Source organism: Fundulus heteroclitus, chromosome 21 (genome assembly GCF_011125445.2).
Source record: "Fundulus heteroclitus isolate FHET01 chromosome 21, MU-UCD_Fhet_4.1, whole genome shotgun sequence".
NCBI lineage: Eukaryota > Metazoa > Chordata > Actinopteri > Cyprinodontiformes > Fundulidae > Fundulus > Fundulus heteroclitus.
In genome coordinates this window covers 24843175-24857590 of record NC_046381.1, presented here as the reverse complement: position 1 = coordinate 24857590, position 14416 = coordinate 24843175, and the positions used below count along the sequence as shown (strand labels likewise).

The 14416-nt window shown below is 39.6% G+C and overlaps 1 long non-coding RNA gene across 1 annotated transcript; it reads left to right on the top strand.

The window, feature by feature from the left end:
* Positions 1-7763: 7763 nt before the first annotated feature.
* On the top strand, positions 7764-9889 carry LOC118556944. The gene is made up of 3 exons (XR_004927513.1): positions 7764-8291; positions 8465-8629; positions 9432-9889. It is a non-coding gene; the product is annotated as an uncharacterized LOC118556944 (long non-coding RNA).
* The last annotated feature ends 4527 nt before the right edge of the window (positions 9890-14416 follow it).

The following is a 14416-nucleotide window of genomic DNA, read 5'->3' as shown; positions in this document are numbered from 1 at the left end:
GAATGGTGACAGATGGCGTTAGTGTGTGATGCTGCGCTTGCTGGATTAGGAGCAAACAAGTTCCTGATCTCCAGCCTTTTCACTCATCGCACCGCCCCCAGGCTCTGCCGTCCTCCTGCCCCTGTTCTCGGACTTTCTCTTCCGCCATCAGTCTAGTCTGCATCCACCTTCTGTCTGTCAGACGCATTCCCCCATTAACAAGCATTATCAGGAAAAACGAACAAAAATAATGTGGTCTCAAAATAAACTTAGATGAAGAAGATCACGTGATATCCATGTATTGGAATTTGTTGAGCAATATTTAATCATAATGCAGATAAAGCAAGAGGAAAAAACTGAGACCACTAAAGCTTAGAATGACTTGGAGCTGCAGTTACTGTAAATATGTGTTTTCTTGTTTTAATGGATGCTAATTTTTCTTTCAGTGTGATGAAATGATGTCTTTCAATAGGGCTCTTGGCCCTTGAATTTTTCCACATTACCAAAACCTTTAATGTAATTTCTTGATATTTTACAAGATAGACCATCATAAGTATTGGATGTGAAGGGCCAATGCTTTGTAGTGCAGCCTTTGAATGCTACTGCAGCTAAAGGTCTTGGGAAGGTTTTATTGAGAGTGGCTGGGGAAAATCTTGGATTTCAATTAATTTGTAGGCTGGTCTTTGACAGGGCAGTTGTAACAGCTCAATGTGCTTTGGCAGAAACCATCCCACAGTAGCTCCAGTGGCGCCTCCAGAAAATAAGCTTTCATAGGGGTGGCCAGAAGGAGCCACTTAAACTTTTGGGGTGGCACACTGAAACGAAAAGCCATCATTCAGGATTTTATTCTACGGTTGTAGTAAAGCTGCCTGTAGAAAACTATCAGAAAGACTTAAGTAAACACCTATTAATATATTTTGTTTTATTGTGTGATTTTTAATGTTACTAATGATCTAATGTGCATAGACACAGACTAATAACAGTACAGTTAACATTTTGAGTTGAATAATAATTGCTTTGTATTGTGTAGTCATGTAGGATTACAGGAAGGTATAAATGTATTCATTTATTTAAAACTACTGGGGAAAAGCAGATACTGGCAGATAAAAAAAAAAACAAGAACAGAAATGATATCTTTATTTATGCAACAGGAATTTCAGGGAAAACAGGGAACAGCAGTTCTATTTTGATTACAAGGTTATACTGTATGTGTAAGAACAGTTATACCTTTACTTAGTCTGAAGCAAAAATAATAATTACTTTTACAAAAATAACTTCCCAGAAAAGATCCATATAGTCCGTGGGCCAGAATCTGTAGGACGCTTCCTTAAGAAGTTTCGTATGAACTGTCAGGGGGCAACTTTCTTCCACCGGGAAAAGTTGCTACACATAGCAGTGATCTCAAAACACCAATGTTCCCACGTTTTCACTTGCACATTAATAAGTTATAGCCGATAAAAAATCTAAACTGTGGCGCTCCGGTCCAAGAGGCCACGTGATTCGATTTTTGCTGTTCAGCCAATCAAATCGCTGTATTGTCAGCTGAGCGAGTTTACTACGTCATCATGGCTGCGCCCGTAAGATGTTTGTATGCATCTGTTTCCAGACGAAGAAAGCCCAATAATAGCATTTTGTGGCGCCAGCTGGCAGTGATCTTGATGGCAAGAAAAAATAAATAGCCCAGAACATCCGTCCATCATCCATTTTCTAACACGCTTATCCCTGCGTTCGCAAGGTGCCGGTCCCTATCTCCAGCTGTCAATGGGCGAGAGGCGTTGTATAAACTGGACAGGTCGCCAGTCCATCGCAGGGCAGAAATAGTCCAGACCTTTGCCCAATTTACAGTGATATCACCAAGACCTGCTGCGCCAGAATAGTACAGGTGTTGTGCCAAACAACTTATCCCCGCCAGAATTTGTATTCCCTGCGCCGAGAGCGCATTCAACTGGAAGAATGAATCCAGTCAACTCCGCCTCATTTCCAATCTATTAGGCGTGGAAATGAATATGTTTTACTTTTCTTAAAGAAATATAGCAATGGTGTCGTTACATTATCGTTCAGTTAGTGGGTTAAAACTGAAATTGTAACACTTGTTAGTGCGATCGAAAGGGATTGCTATGTCAGTTAAACCTCGACTGATCACTCAGTATAACACGTTCTGAGAAAGTAAACGGCTCAGTGGTCATTTCCAGATGTGTCACGAAAATATTAGCTTTATGTTATTAGATTGTCGCATGTCTGTCTGCTTAAACCAAAAATCCACCTTCCTGAGTCCATCGCAGCTGTTTACTGGTTTTTCTTTTTTCCTTTTTCTTTTCTTTTTGACCCGCATGAATGGATCATATAGAGCGGATTTCATGTGTGATCAAATAAACACTGGTAAAGCCAAAATGATCAGATTTAATAAGATTTTAATTCAACCAAGAACCATATAGAGATATTAACCATATTAAGAAAACGAGATATGTCTCTTTTAAAAATAGAACAATGTATTAGGAGTTTAAAAAAATCAATTTCATTTTATTAGAATGTGATGTTTGAAATATTTAGACTTCACAAAGTGGAGGTTAAAAGTTTTATTGATTTCAAAAATACAGTACAAAATTCTACAAATTCCGAAGGGGACAACTCGTTTGGCACAACGAGTTTATACAACGCGTCTCGCCCATTGACAGCTGGAGATCTGCACCAGCACATCGCGAACCCAGCTGGGATAAGCGTGTTAGAAAATGAATGGATGGATGGACTGGGCTATTTCTTTTTTCTTGCCATCAAGATCTCTGCCAGCTGGCACCAGAAAGTGCTATTATTGGGCTTTCTTCGTCTGGAAACAAATGCATACAAACACCTTACGAGCGCAGCCATGATGAACTGGTGAACGCGCACAGCTGACAATACAGCGACCTGATTGGCTGCACAGCAAAAATCGAATCACGTGACCTCTTGGTCCGGAGCGCCACAGTTTAGATTTTTTATCGGCTATAACTTATTAACGTGCAAGTGAAAACGTGGGAACATTGGTGTTTTGAGATCACTGCTATGTGTAGCAACTTTTCCCAGTGGAGGAAAGTTGCCCCCTGACAGTTCATACGAAAAGTCGCCCTACAGATTCTGGCCTACGGCCTAATAGTCTCCAACTCTGGTTACCAGGCTCAATGTGTTGTACCAGTCTTTAGAAAAGCATCCTCTGTCTCCTTGACAGGTTCGAGAGAAGATTTTCAGTTGTGGCTGCCTTGGCCGCTCTAGTCTTGACTGGGATGTATCTATAATGAAACAGGAGCAAAAGTCTGTTATTCGGACATTAAAATGATGATGACAATAATAATAAATAATACCAGCCTCTCCATAGTAATGATCGATTCTAGCTGTATTAATGGCCTATCTGCATTTCGATTCAGACATATAAAACACACATACACACAGATGATATATATATATATATATATATATATATATATATATATATATATATATATATATATATATATATATATATATATATGTTGGTCATGCAAACACTAAGAATTACGGCAGAGGCGGCTGAGACTACTTTTCAAAATCAAAGCAGTATGTTTGTGGTGTATCGACCACGTGTTTCAAAAATTTTCCATGCTTAATGCAATACTTTATGTGACACTCTTTAGCCTAAAAAAAATCTCAAAACACTTTTTTCTTTTACAGCTGACTACTTTCACTTACAGATGACAGATTATGATGAAGTTATTCATCAAACTCCATCTACATGATTTGTGCTTTAAAAATAAAGGCATTTAAAAATCTCTACATTGACTCAATTTTTGCTGTTATTTGTTGTAAATGTTGCTATAGAATTGGGCTTCTGCAAATACTATAACATCAGCATGACAATAGAAAACCTTCAGATATCGCTCAACCACTTTCATCCAAATGTTTTTTTGGATATTGATATTCAAGTAATTTGGACCATAGTTGCTGTCACTATATTAATTAAACCATAGATAATCAATCGATGGAACCACATCAGCATTACAGTAGACCTCCAGATGTGGCTCAACAAGTTACAGACATTTCTGAGGTGGAATTTCAAAATAAGAGCCACTTGAAATCTGTATATATTAACTAATTTAGAACAAAGTTGCTGTCACTCTAGCAACTAAACCGTAGATAATCAATCGATGATTCCACTTCAGCATGATAGTAGAACACACCCAGATGTGGCTCAACAAGTTTCAGCCAATTCTGATGTGGCATTTCAAAATAAGAGCCATTTGAAATCTGTATATAGTAACTAATTTAGAACAAAGTTGTCGTCACTCTAGCAACTAAACCGTAGATAATCAATCAATGATTCCACTTCATCATGATAGTAGAACACCCCCAGATGTGGCTCAATAAGCTTCTTCCAATGGCGTACCGCGAGCGAGCTATTTTTAGAATGTGACGTCACGAGACATCATATCACGTGGTAAGCGGTAGGGCAAGCTTGCTCTGTCCTCCGCTGTTTCGCTGTAAAAGAGCTGTGCGTTACCCTTGGTTTTACTCGTAAAACGACTGCTTTTTCCAAGTCTAAGACAATAGTTTTTAAACATTGTGGCTATGGAACGTGCAACAGCGACTTGAGGTACGCTGATCGGCCGCATATGAAGGATGTTTTCTTCAAGACTGCCAAGGAGAAATGTGTGCGCTGGGTATACCGGCGCGGTCGGCCTACACAACAGTTCAACCCGGAAAAAGATACCAAATTCCCGTACATATGTAGCAAGCATTTTGTTGGAGGAAAGGGCCCAACCGAAGAACATCCTGACCCAATTCCAGCGACATCATGTAGTGAACAGGTAAGAGTTTTTTGAATACCATTTACCTTTGTCAACCGAGCGCCTGCTACCATGATAGCATATAGGCTATCATGGCAGCTGAGATGTAAACTGTTGTTTTGTAGCTACCTATTGGCAACATCGATTCCTGGACGGTGATTACAAAGAGAAAAAAAACGGCCGACGATATCATGAACGCCGAGCAGGGAAAAAAAACAACGACTTACCGTTCGATCAGCTCGGCCCGTTTTCCGGTCTTTTTAAGCCCTCGACACTCAAACCATCGTTTGAGCTCAAGGTTGGTGTGTTCTTCGACAGTTCGACCAGTAAACCGTGCGCCTGGGACATCGTCTTGCGAAAGTTTAACGGCTATAAAGTCGGTCATATCGCTGTTTCTGTTGCACGTGTAATGGCTGGTGGCTACGGGCGCTCTCTACCTGTTTGCCCTACCAAAGCGGCAAGGGGCGTTGCTCTTGAGGTGGTGACGTCACGTGCGCGGTACGCCATTCTGATGTAGAATGTCAAAATAAGAGCTACATGAAATCTCTACATATTAACTAATTTTGACCAAAATTGCTGTCACTACAGCAACTAAATAGTAGATAATCAGTCGATGGTGCCACTTCAGCAGGACAGTACAACACCTCCAGATGTGGCTCAGCAAGTTTCAGACAATTCTGATGTGGAATTTCAAAATAAGAGCCATTTGAAATCTCTACATATCAACTGATTTTGACCAAAGTTGCTGTCACTCCAGCAACTAAATAGTAGATAATCAATCGATGATGTCACTTCAGCATGACAGTAGAACCACTCCAGATGTGGCTCAATAAGTTTCAGCCAATTCTGATGTGGAATTTCAAAATAAGAGCCAATCAAAATCTCTACATATTAACTAATTTTGACGCAAGTTGCTTTCAATGTAGCAACTAAACCATAGATAATCAATCGATCGATACTGTCACTTCAGTATGACACTAGAATACCTCCAGATGTGGCTCAACAAAGCTCATTAAGATTTGATTTGTAATTTAAAAATAAAAGACTGTAAAAACATTAAGTGCATTAGCCATACACTATATTGCCAAAAATATTTTCTCACCCATCCAGATTATTGGAATCAGGTGTATGGAATCAAATCACTTCCATAGCCACAGTTGTATAAAATCAAGCATCTGTGCAAACAGACTGTTTTAACAATCATTTGTGAAAGACTGGGTCACTCCCAGGAGCTCAGTGAATTCCAGCATGGAACTGTGATAGGATGCTACCTGGGCAAAAAATACAGTCATGAAATGTCCTCACTCCTAAATATTCTTGAGTCAGTGTCAGCTGTAAGAAAATGAAAGCGTTTGGGAATGACAGCAACTCAGCCACGAAGTGTTAGAATGCGTAAACTTTCGGAGCGGGGTCAGTGGATCCATCCATCCATCCAACTTCTGTCATGCTTGTCCCTATTGGGGGCAAGCGTGACAGAAGTAACAATCTGCAATCTACTGTACCAATCTGTTGTATACAAACGTTTACTGTTATTTTTCCTTATGTTCCCTATGAACATAAAATATATCTTTTGTGGCAACTGTTACACCCCTGAAAAGTGGAATAATGAAAAAACCAACACGGACACGGTGTTACTTCTGTCGTTTCCAATGCTGTAATGTTATTTTAAAAAAAAAAATTTACATGGACAAATAAAGAAATAATAATACAACAAGGAAAAAATACAGCATGTAAGCTACTCAAAATGTCCTTGTGCCTCACAGTAAGACTTGTACATATTTTCATATTTACACAAAATTATATGACAACAATACCATATACAGGCCATGTGTATATATAGGCCGGTAGCTGAAAACTGTAGCGTTCACTTTCGTTCCTGTATCCGTGGAACTACTCTATTATTGTCTTAAATGATAGATCATATATTCAAATGCCTAGAAAAAAAAAGTTCTCCACACAAAACCGCACACAAGGCAAGTTACAGGCAGTTTAAGACGAGAAAATGTCGCAATATTTAGGTTGCGACCAGCCGCTGCTCAGCCAATCAGGTGACTTAAGTAGGTCGTGACGTCAGCAAACAACATGGCGGCGCTCGTAGTAAACAAAGACATTTATTCGGGATAGAAAGACAATCCAGCGGAAACATTGTAACTATGGAATGTGAATGCCTTATGCACGTTGCCGGGAATGAAGGAGAACACACAGAACCATTTACCCAAACGAGGTGGGAAACTTTTCGTAGTTTTTGCCGTGTTTGGGCTGATTTAGCCCGTGATGAACGGACGATTGCCGATAACGCGCTTCCCCTCCTCTCCTTCGAATATGATGATATACCAAGCCACATTGGCTACCACCCGACCTGTTATCGCCGATTTACCGACAGGAAGCGAATAAATGCTGCCCAGAAATGAAAGCACAAGCCCATATCTGATGAACAGGACATTAATAAGTTTCCCTATATCCAATCACCAAAACGTCTGAGATCAAGAGAAGACATCGCCATCGGATTTGCCCCTCCTCAACAAGACAATCCAAAAGCTGGTCATAGCCAGTGTTGAGAATTAAAAATATATCTTAGTTGGGGTTACTGAGGAAAGCAGAGGGGGGGTCTGCCCTTCCTGCTCCAGCGTAAGATAAACATAGAGTTTTATTGCCCTGAGGGGGGTGGTCAGAAGGAGAGGAGATCAGTCATCCTCCCACTGAGCCATGCAGGAGGAGTTTAAAGTTGATAAAAGGAATGTCTTGGTAAAACTTACTTCAGACAGACAGACAGACTTATCCACCGCGGTGAGAACAACATCTTGTAATGGTATGTACTCTGTCTCCATATTTAATTTCTATGAATTAAATATGTATTTAAACCGTTCTACCTCTGATCAATGATTCCTCATTTATTGTCAAATCCTAAACCGGGGTAAAAATGGGCCTTTAGTAGCGAAGCAGGATTAGGCCAATAATACATAAATCACACCAGCCAAGAAAACATGTGCTGCCAGCTGTCTGCATTATATGCAAAAAAAGAGAAAAGTTTGAGACTGTCAGGAATTCTCGCCAGAGAGTGAAACTTGTCAAGGCAGAGACTGTTGATGGTGGTAAGTTAATACTTTCTCTGTAATCTATTGTTAAAATTTTCCTTAAGCTAAGTGGATGTATGCCTTGTCTATATCTTTAGCCATGCGGACAGAAACATATTTAGGCCTATAGGAAAAAGGTTTAATAATGTCATCATAATGTTTATGTTTGTTTGGCTCAGCTATGTTGATAAATGCAATTTTCTTGGAATGATGCCCCATGGTATACATTTTTTTGGAAATATGTACCATGATTCGGTTTATATCGACATGTCTATAATAAATCTTTTATATTTCTAGGATTGCTGCGAAAAGCAGCAGAAGCAAAAAAGGATGAGAGTGTGCTTGTACACATAAGAGATAAGGACTGTGTAGCTCTTGAGGTCTCCTATCACAGAACCTGCAATGGATCATACACCAAATTCTTGACAAGATCTAAATCAGAAAGGTATATTATGAAATTTCTCTCATTGTTACTGACAAGTTTTGAAATTAGGATTTGTTACGTTTGATATAGACCTACCCTGATGATAAATAACTGGCACATAACATGGCCAGCCGTATGTGAGTTTTGTTGTGCCTCTCTATTTACTAATATTTAATTTCACTTTATAATTCCAGTCAGACACCAGATGGAAGATTGTCTGCAAGTTACAAAAAGTTTTGCAGAACTGTTGTTCAACAGAGACTGATAAGTAACCAGGAAGTTCTACAAATGTCAAAATTGGTAAACATCTTTAAAAGGACTGTCAAAGAAAAAGAAGGGATCTCAATTGAACAATACAGGTACAACACACATTTTTATTTTGATCCTTGACAACATCTCTCAGTGAATTGTTATTAAGCAAATATTTTGGGGTTTATGTTCGGCTTTCGTACCACTCTAGATGGGGGCGGATTTAGGAAATTTTCCTTTTTCATGTTGTCTTTATTTTTACTCCTTGTCGTCCCCTCCCTTTTTACTTTTGTTTTATTGTCTTCCTGTCGTTTTCTCAGTCTTTGAATTTCTCTTCCTCTTGTCCTGGATTTTTATGTTATTCTTCTGTTCCTTTTACTCATAGCCTCTAATTTTTTTCCCTTTTTGCTCTTCCTGTCCCCTTTTCGTGTTGTTTTCCTCTCTATGTTTTCATTTTGTCCCTTTTTCTAGTAGTTGCATTTTCTTTCTTTTGTCCCTAAAATTTCATTTTGTGAACCTTGGCCTCAGCTAATCTTGCAGTGAGGTGTCTTCCTTCATCAAGCCCATTCGAGAGACACTTAATATAAAAAGCATTCTGATGGCATTTTAGCGAAATGATTTAAATCAAAAACATAATTAATGTGCACAAATGAGTAATAACTGCATTAACCATACATGTATAAGGAATTGTATGGGGCCCCCTCGAGCCTAGTTTTGCCTAATTGTAAATCCGCACCTGACCCTAGAGCTCGGTAAACTGGCAGGTTAGAAGTGTGGTACAAGCCACTGTAATGCATGTTCCCAATTTTGGAATAGAGCTCTAAATTTGTCAGCCATCAAATAGGTAGTAAAATTGATTGTAGTAATTTTATCACATGATTTTGAGATTTTTTATTTCCACACCTCTTCCAGGGCTGACTACTTGAAGGACAAATTGAAAAAGGACTTTCCCCAACTTCAATTTCACTGGCCATCCAGGAAAAACCTGAGTGAAATTGTCTTCAGACTGCTTATCTGTCATGGATGATATGGTCCCAGAGTCTGAAACAGACAGTGTACAGACAGAATCAACTGAGCAAGCTGAAGATGATGAAGGACTGGGTAAAACATCAACTGCTGTTACTGACATGGAGACAACCAGGATATTGTACAGTGCAGGTATGATTATAAGAGGTATTCTTAAAAATTCTCCTCAGATGCTGTCTGTGTGGCCACCAACAGCATCTGATCTGAATAGCAAAAGTTGTCATGCCAGGGTTCCCCTTGAACTGCACTATTTGATGGCCTGGTTGCTTGGTGTCTCAGATGACCCTACCCTTTCAGCAAAGGTTGAAGTGCCTGATGATATAAACCCTAAATTGGTCTCAATATGTCAAGACATAGTTTGTTGTGCTTCAAAGGGCAGGAAACAGACTCCAAAAAGTCTTGCTCTTGGATTAACTGTCAGACATTTAACTGGATCATCCCAAGTTGTGACATTACTGAATAGGCTCGGTCATTCTGCATCCAGGCATACGGTTCTCGGTCTTGAAACAAGTTTAGCAGAGTTGGAGTTAAAAGCAGACAGTGAAATCCCCTGTGGCTTCACTGAAGGTGAGCCTACTATGTTAGTGTGGGACAATATAGACTTTGGAGAAGAGACATTGTCAGGCCGTGGAACCACCCACCACACCAATGGAATAATGGTACAAGGACAAGTATCTGAGACCTCCAGTAGACCGAGAACAACTTTGACTAAGAAAGGTAGCAGGTCATTGAAATCAATGAAGGCAAATATACCATCTTATGTTCACGGAACAAAAGAGGGACCTAGAGCTATAGGTTCAGAGACTCAAGCAACAAAGGACCAATATAACTTGGAGTTACTTCAGCCAACTAAAGTGGACACTGCTTATGTATGTCTCAAATGGCATTGTGAAAATGAAGGCATTTTACTTCCTGGCTGGACTGGATTTAATACAGTACTAGATTCCAGTTCTACTCTCCAGAAATCAGCTGTGTACTACCTCCCCGTCATTGAAGCTTCGCCAACTGACTTAGCTACTGTAAAGGAAATATTTTGCCGAAGTATAGAAATGGCTGACAAACTCAAGTTGGAACAAATAGTCTTAGTCTTCGACCAGGCCATCTATGCAAAAGCACAGATGATACGATGGAAAGATGAAGTCCTATGCAGTCGTACAGTCATTCGGTTAGGTGACTTCCACAGTGTCATGTGTTACCTGTCTATGATAGGTAACTCAACAGCAAAACCTGCTAGAAAAACTTCAAGCAGGACACAGCAATAACATGTTTGAGACTGTTATTTCATCTGATGAGTTTGCATCTTTGTTGTCAGAGTATGAACAATTTGCTCTTACTAAGGCCAAAGACAACCCAACCTTCCAGCTTTGGAGTTCCTATACTGACATTGTTCAAAACCTCTTGTTGTTTGTACGAGCTACCAGGGTGTCTGACTGGGATTTGCATCTAGCTTCGATACGGGCAATGTTACCATGGTTATTTGCATATGACCGAACAAATTATGCAAGATATATGCCTGCTGGAGATGATTAACTTGCCTTCAACCCATCCTCAGTGCCATCAACAAATATCCACCTCAGGACAATGGACTGTCCAACGAAGGGACAAAAACTGTTTCTCTTCCATTGCTGCTGACCAAGCCATTGAGCAGACTTGTAATAGAGACTCTAAGACAAGGGGTGGCTGTACAGGTATAACCATGAATTCTGGTGCTGTACAGAGGTGGATTTTGTCTCAGCCACACCGGTCAGCCATAACAAGACAATGTGAACTAATGGCTGGTATTGAACATGATACTAGAAGGAGAAAGGACTTGGACACCACACGGATGATGAAGGATGAAGAGGATGTAAAAGCCATCATATCTACGATTGAAAATATGATCAACCCCTTCTTGGATAGAGAGGAAATGGTGTCTCTTAGCACAGGTGTCATAGCTCCAGAGCAAATAAAGCAAGACTTACAACAAGCTCATGACAAAGGCGAAGGTGCCCTTGTCTCGTTTATGAAAACAAGGTTGATAACTAAAGATGTTGACTTCTTCTCACCTACACCTATGAAGGCCATGAGACTGAAAACCTTCGATGATATAACCAAGAAGAAAGCATCAAAAACCAAAAGTGGAAAAGTGTGTGTCTTGAAACATGATAGACAAATCTTCTCAACGCTCCTTGTGATTGCTCAAAATCGTAAAGTCGATCTTCGAGATGTGTTAAAGTACTCACTTGGTCCTGTGTCCTACCCACTCTCTAACGATAGTGGTTGTCTTTCAAAGACTAACAAGTCAGTTCTACTTGGCTTAATGGAAGACAAAGCAGGTGATTGCCTCGTTGAAGGGGTACCACAAGGAGGAGCTCTCATAATCGATGGGATGGCACTCATCCAGAGTTTGCAAAATATCCCAGCAACCTTTGGGGAGCTTGGTGGTCTGATACTAACCCGGGTCATCCAACAAGCACAGAAGTTAGGCTGCAGCAGATTGGATTATGTTACAGACCGTTATCCGGCCATCAGTATAAAAAACACTGAGAGAATGAGAAGAGCATCTGATGGTTCTCAAAAGATTCAGATCCATAGTAAGCAGCAAAGGACTCCAAAACAATGGAAAAAGTTTCTGTCTAGTGGGGACAACAAGGAGGCACTTGCAGAATTTCTGTACTCAGCTTGGGCAGAGGGAGACTTCAGAAGTGTGAAAAAACCAATAGATGTCTATGTGACACATGGATCAATGTGTCACCTCATAAGAGTAACAGCAGGTTCTTCACATATCAGTGTCAGTGATGAGCTCTGTTGTGATCACGAGGACGCAGACACTCGGCTCTTGCTTCATGCTCGACATGCATCAGATCAGCTGTATGAGACTATAGTGATTAAAAGTCCTGATACTGATGTAGCTGTAATGTCAGTAGGGTTACAGTCTCAGATTGGTGGACACTTGTACTTTGCCACTGGTGTTAAGAACAGGACTCGGATAATTGATGTTCAGAAGATAGCATCATCTCTTGGACCTGCTGTTTGTGATGCACTCATTGGCTTCCATGTTTTCACTGGATGTGACTCCACAAGCTCTTTTCATGGAAAAGGCAAAACAAAAACATTCAAGACTGCTGTGGAAAGTGAAACATTCCTCACAGCATTTGCGAAGCTTGGTGAGAACTTTGACCCAAATTTTGACACTTTCAAAGATCTTGAAGTGTATGTGTGCTCCCTGTATGGACAGAAAATGAGTAGTGGAGTGGATGAAGCAAGGTACAGGATTTTCTGCACTAACCCAAGCGAAACAAGTATGCCACCAACCAGTGATGCATTAAAGTTACACTTCAGACGTGCCAATTACCAAGCGGCTATACGTAGACTTTCGTTGTCTGCTACAATTGGAGCCCCATCACCAACCGATCATGGCTGGGAGATGATAAATGCAGAACTCTGTATAAAGTGGATGACTAAACAGGCAGCACCAGATTCCGTTCTTGAATTTGTGCATTGTGCTTGTAAAACTAACAAATGTCAGGCTGGGAGATGCTCCTGTCTAAAAGTTAATCTGGCATGTACTGACTTGTGCAAATGTACTGACTGTGACAATGATAAAGAAGTCGGAGTTGACAATGATGCCTCTGACGATGACTCTGAAATAGAGTAGACTCAATTTGATACCCATCAGTTTCATCAATATTGCCATATTGTCTTTTTCATAATATAAATTGGTTACCTGTGCTCTGAAATTAAAATTTGATCATTAAAATCTAATGATAAATATGTACATCTAAGTGTCTGTCATTGTTGTTGGGGCTGATATTTAATTTCCTATTTTAGTGAACATAAACATGTTACCTGTGTTCTGAAATTGAAATATGATGATTAAAATCTAATGATAAGTATGTACATCTAAGTGTCTGTCATTGTTGTTGAGGCTGATATTTAATTTCCTATTTTATTGAATATAAATATGTTACCTGTGTTCTGAAATTGAAATATGATGATTAAAATCTAATGATAAGTATGTACATCTAAGTGTCTGTCATTGTTGTTTGGGCTGATATTTAATTTCCTATTTTAGTGAATAATTGCTGGAATGGTAAAGAAGTGCCTAATAAACAATTTTAATACTGGATTCAATGTAAAATTTCAATAGGCCTACTTTTAAATGTGAAATAAAAAGCCATGGGTGCAGCTCAGCCTAAGGCCTTATTTTCTTGAAAACAGGCAGTTTTCATATCACTTTAACTCATAAGTCATTTGAGCGAGCTATTCAAAGCCTGTAATGTTTGCAGAAAGTATTTAGATACACCAGATAAAAGAAACTTGGTTTTCATTCTTCTCTTCTGAAAAAAATGGGAAGCACTTAAAATGAAGGGAAAACCCTGATTTGTCACGTTTTTCTAAAAGTTGTCTCTTTCAACACCTTGTAAACTTGTGAATGTGTAGGTTTCACGTGAAGAACTTTTAATTATGAGTTTAGACCCTAGTAATGATTGAAAAAATGCAGAAATAGTTTAGTTCCAGAGTCACAGGAACGAAACTCAATTTAGAGCAACCCTACAGATTACAGCTACCGGCCTAATATGCTACATTGGAAAAATACATCAGTCATGTCAATTGGGACTGTTTTCTGACAAAAATTACAGTCATTAACATTTCTGTTTTAATCAAAACAATATAAGGTCCTCATAAATCACAACATGCATCCTCCCTGAATGCCCCACATTGCACCCAAACATTTATGCCCTGCAACAGTGGCAGCAACTATGACCTGGGACACAGCTAACCAGGAAGCTAAACTATGTATAACTTTTTAAGCAAAGCCATATTTACTCAAGCTGTTCCAGTCATTACAAACATTCTCTGCTCACCTTCCAAACTTAGTAAACACACAT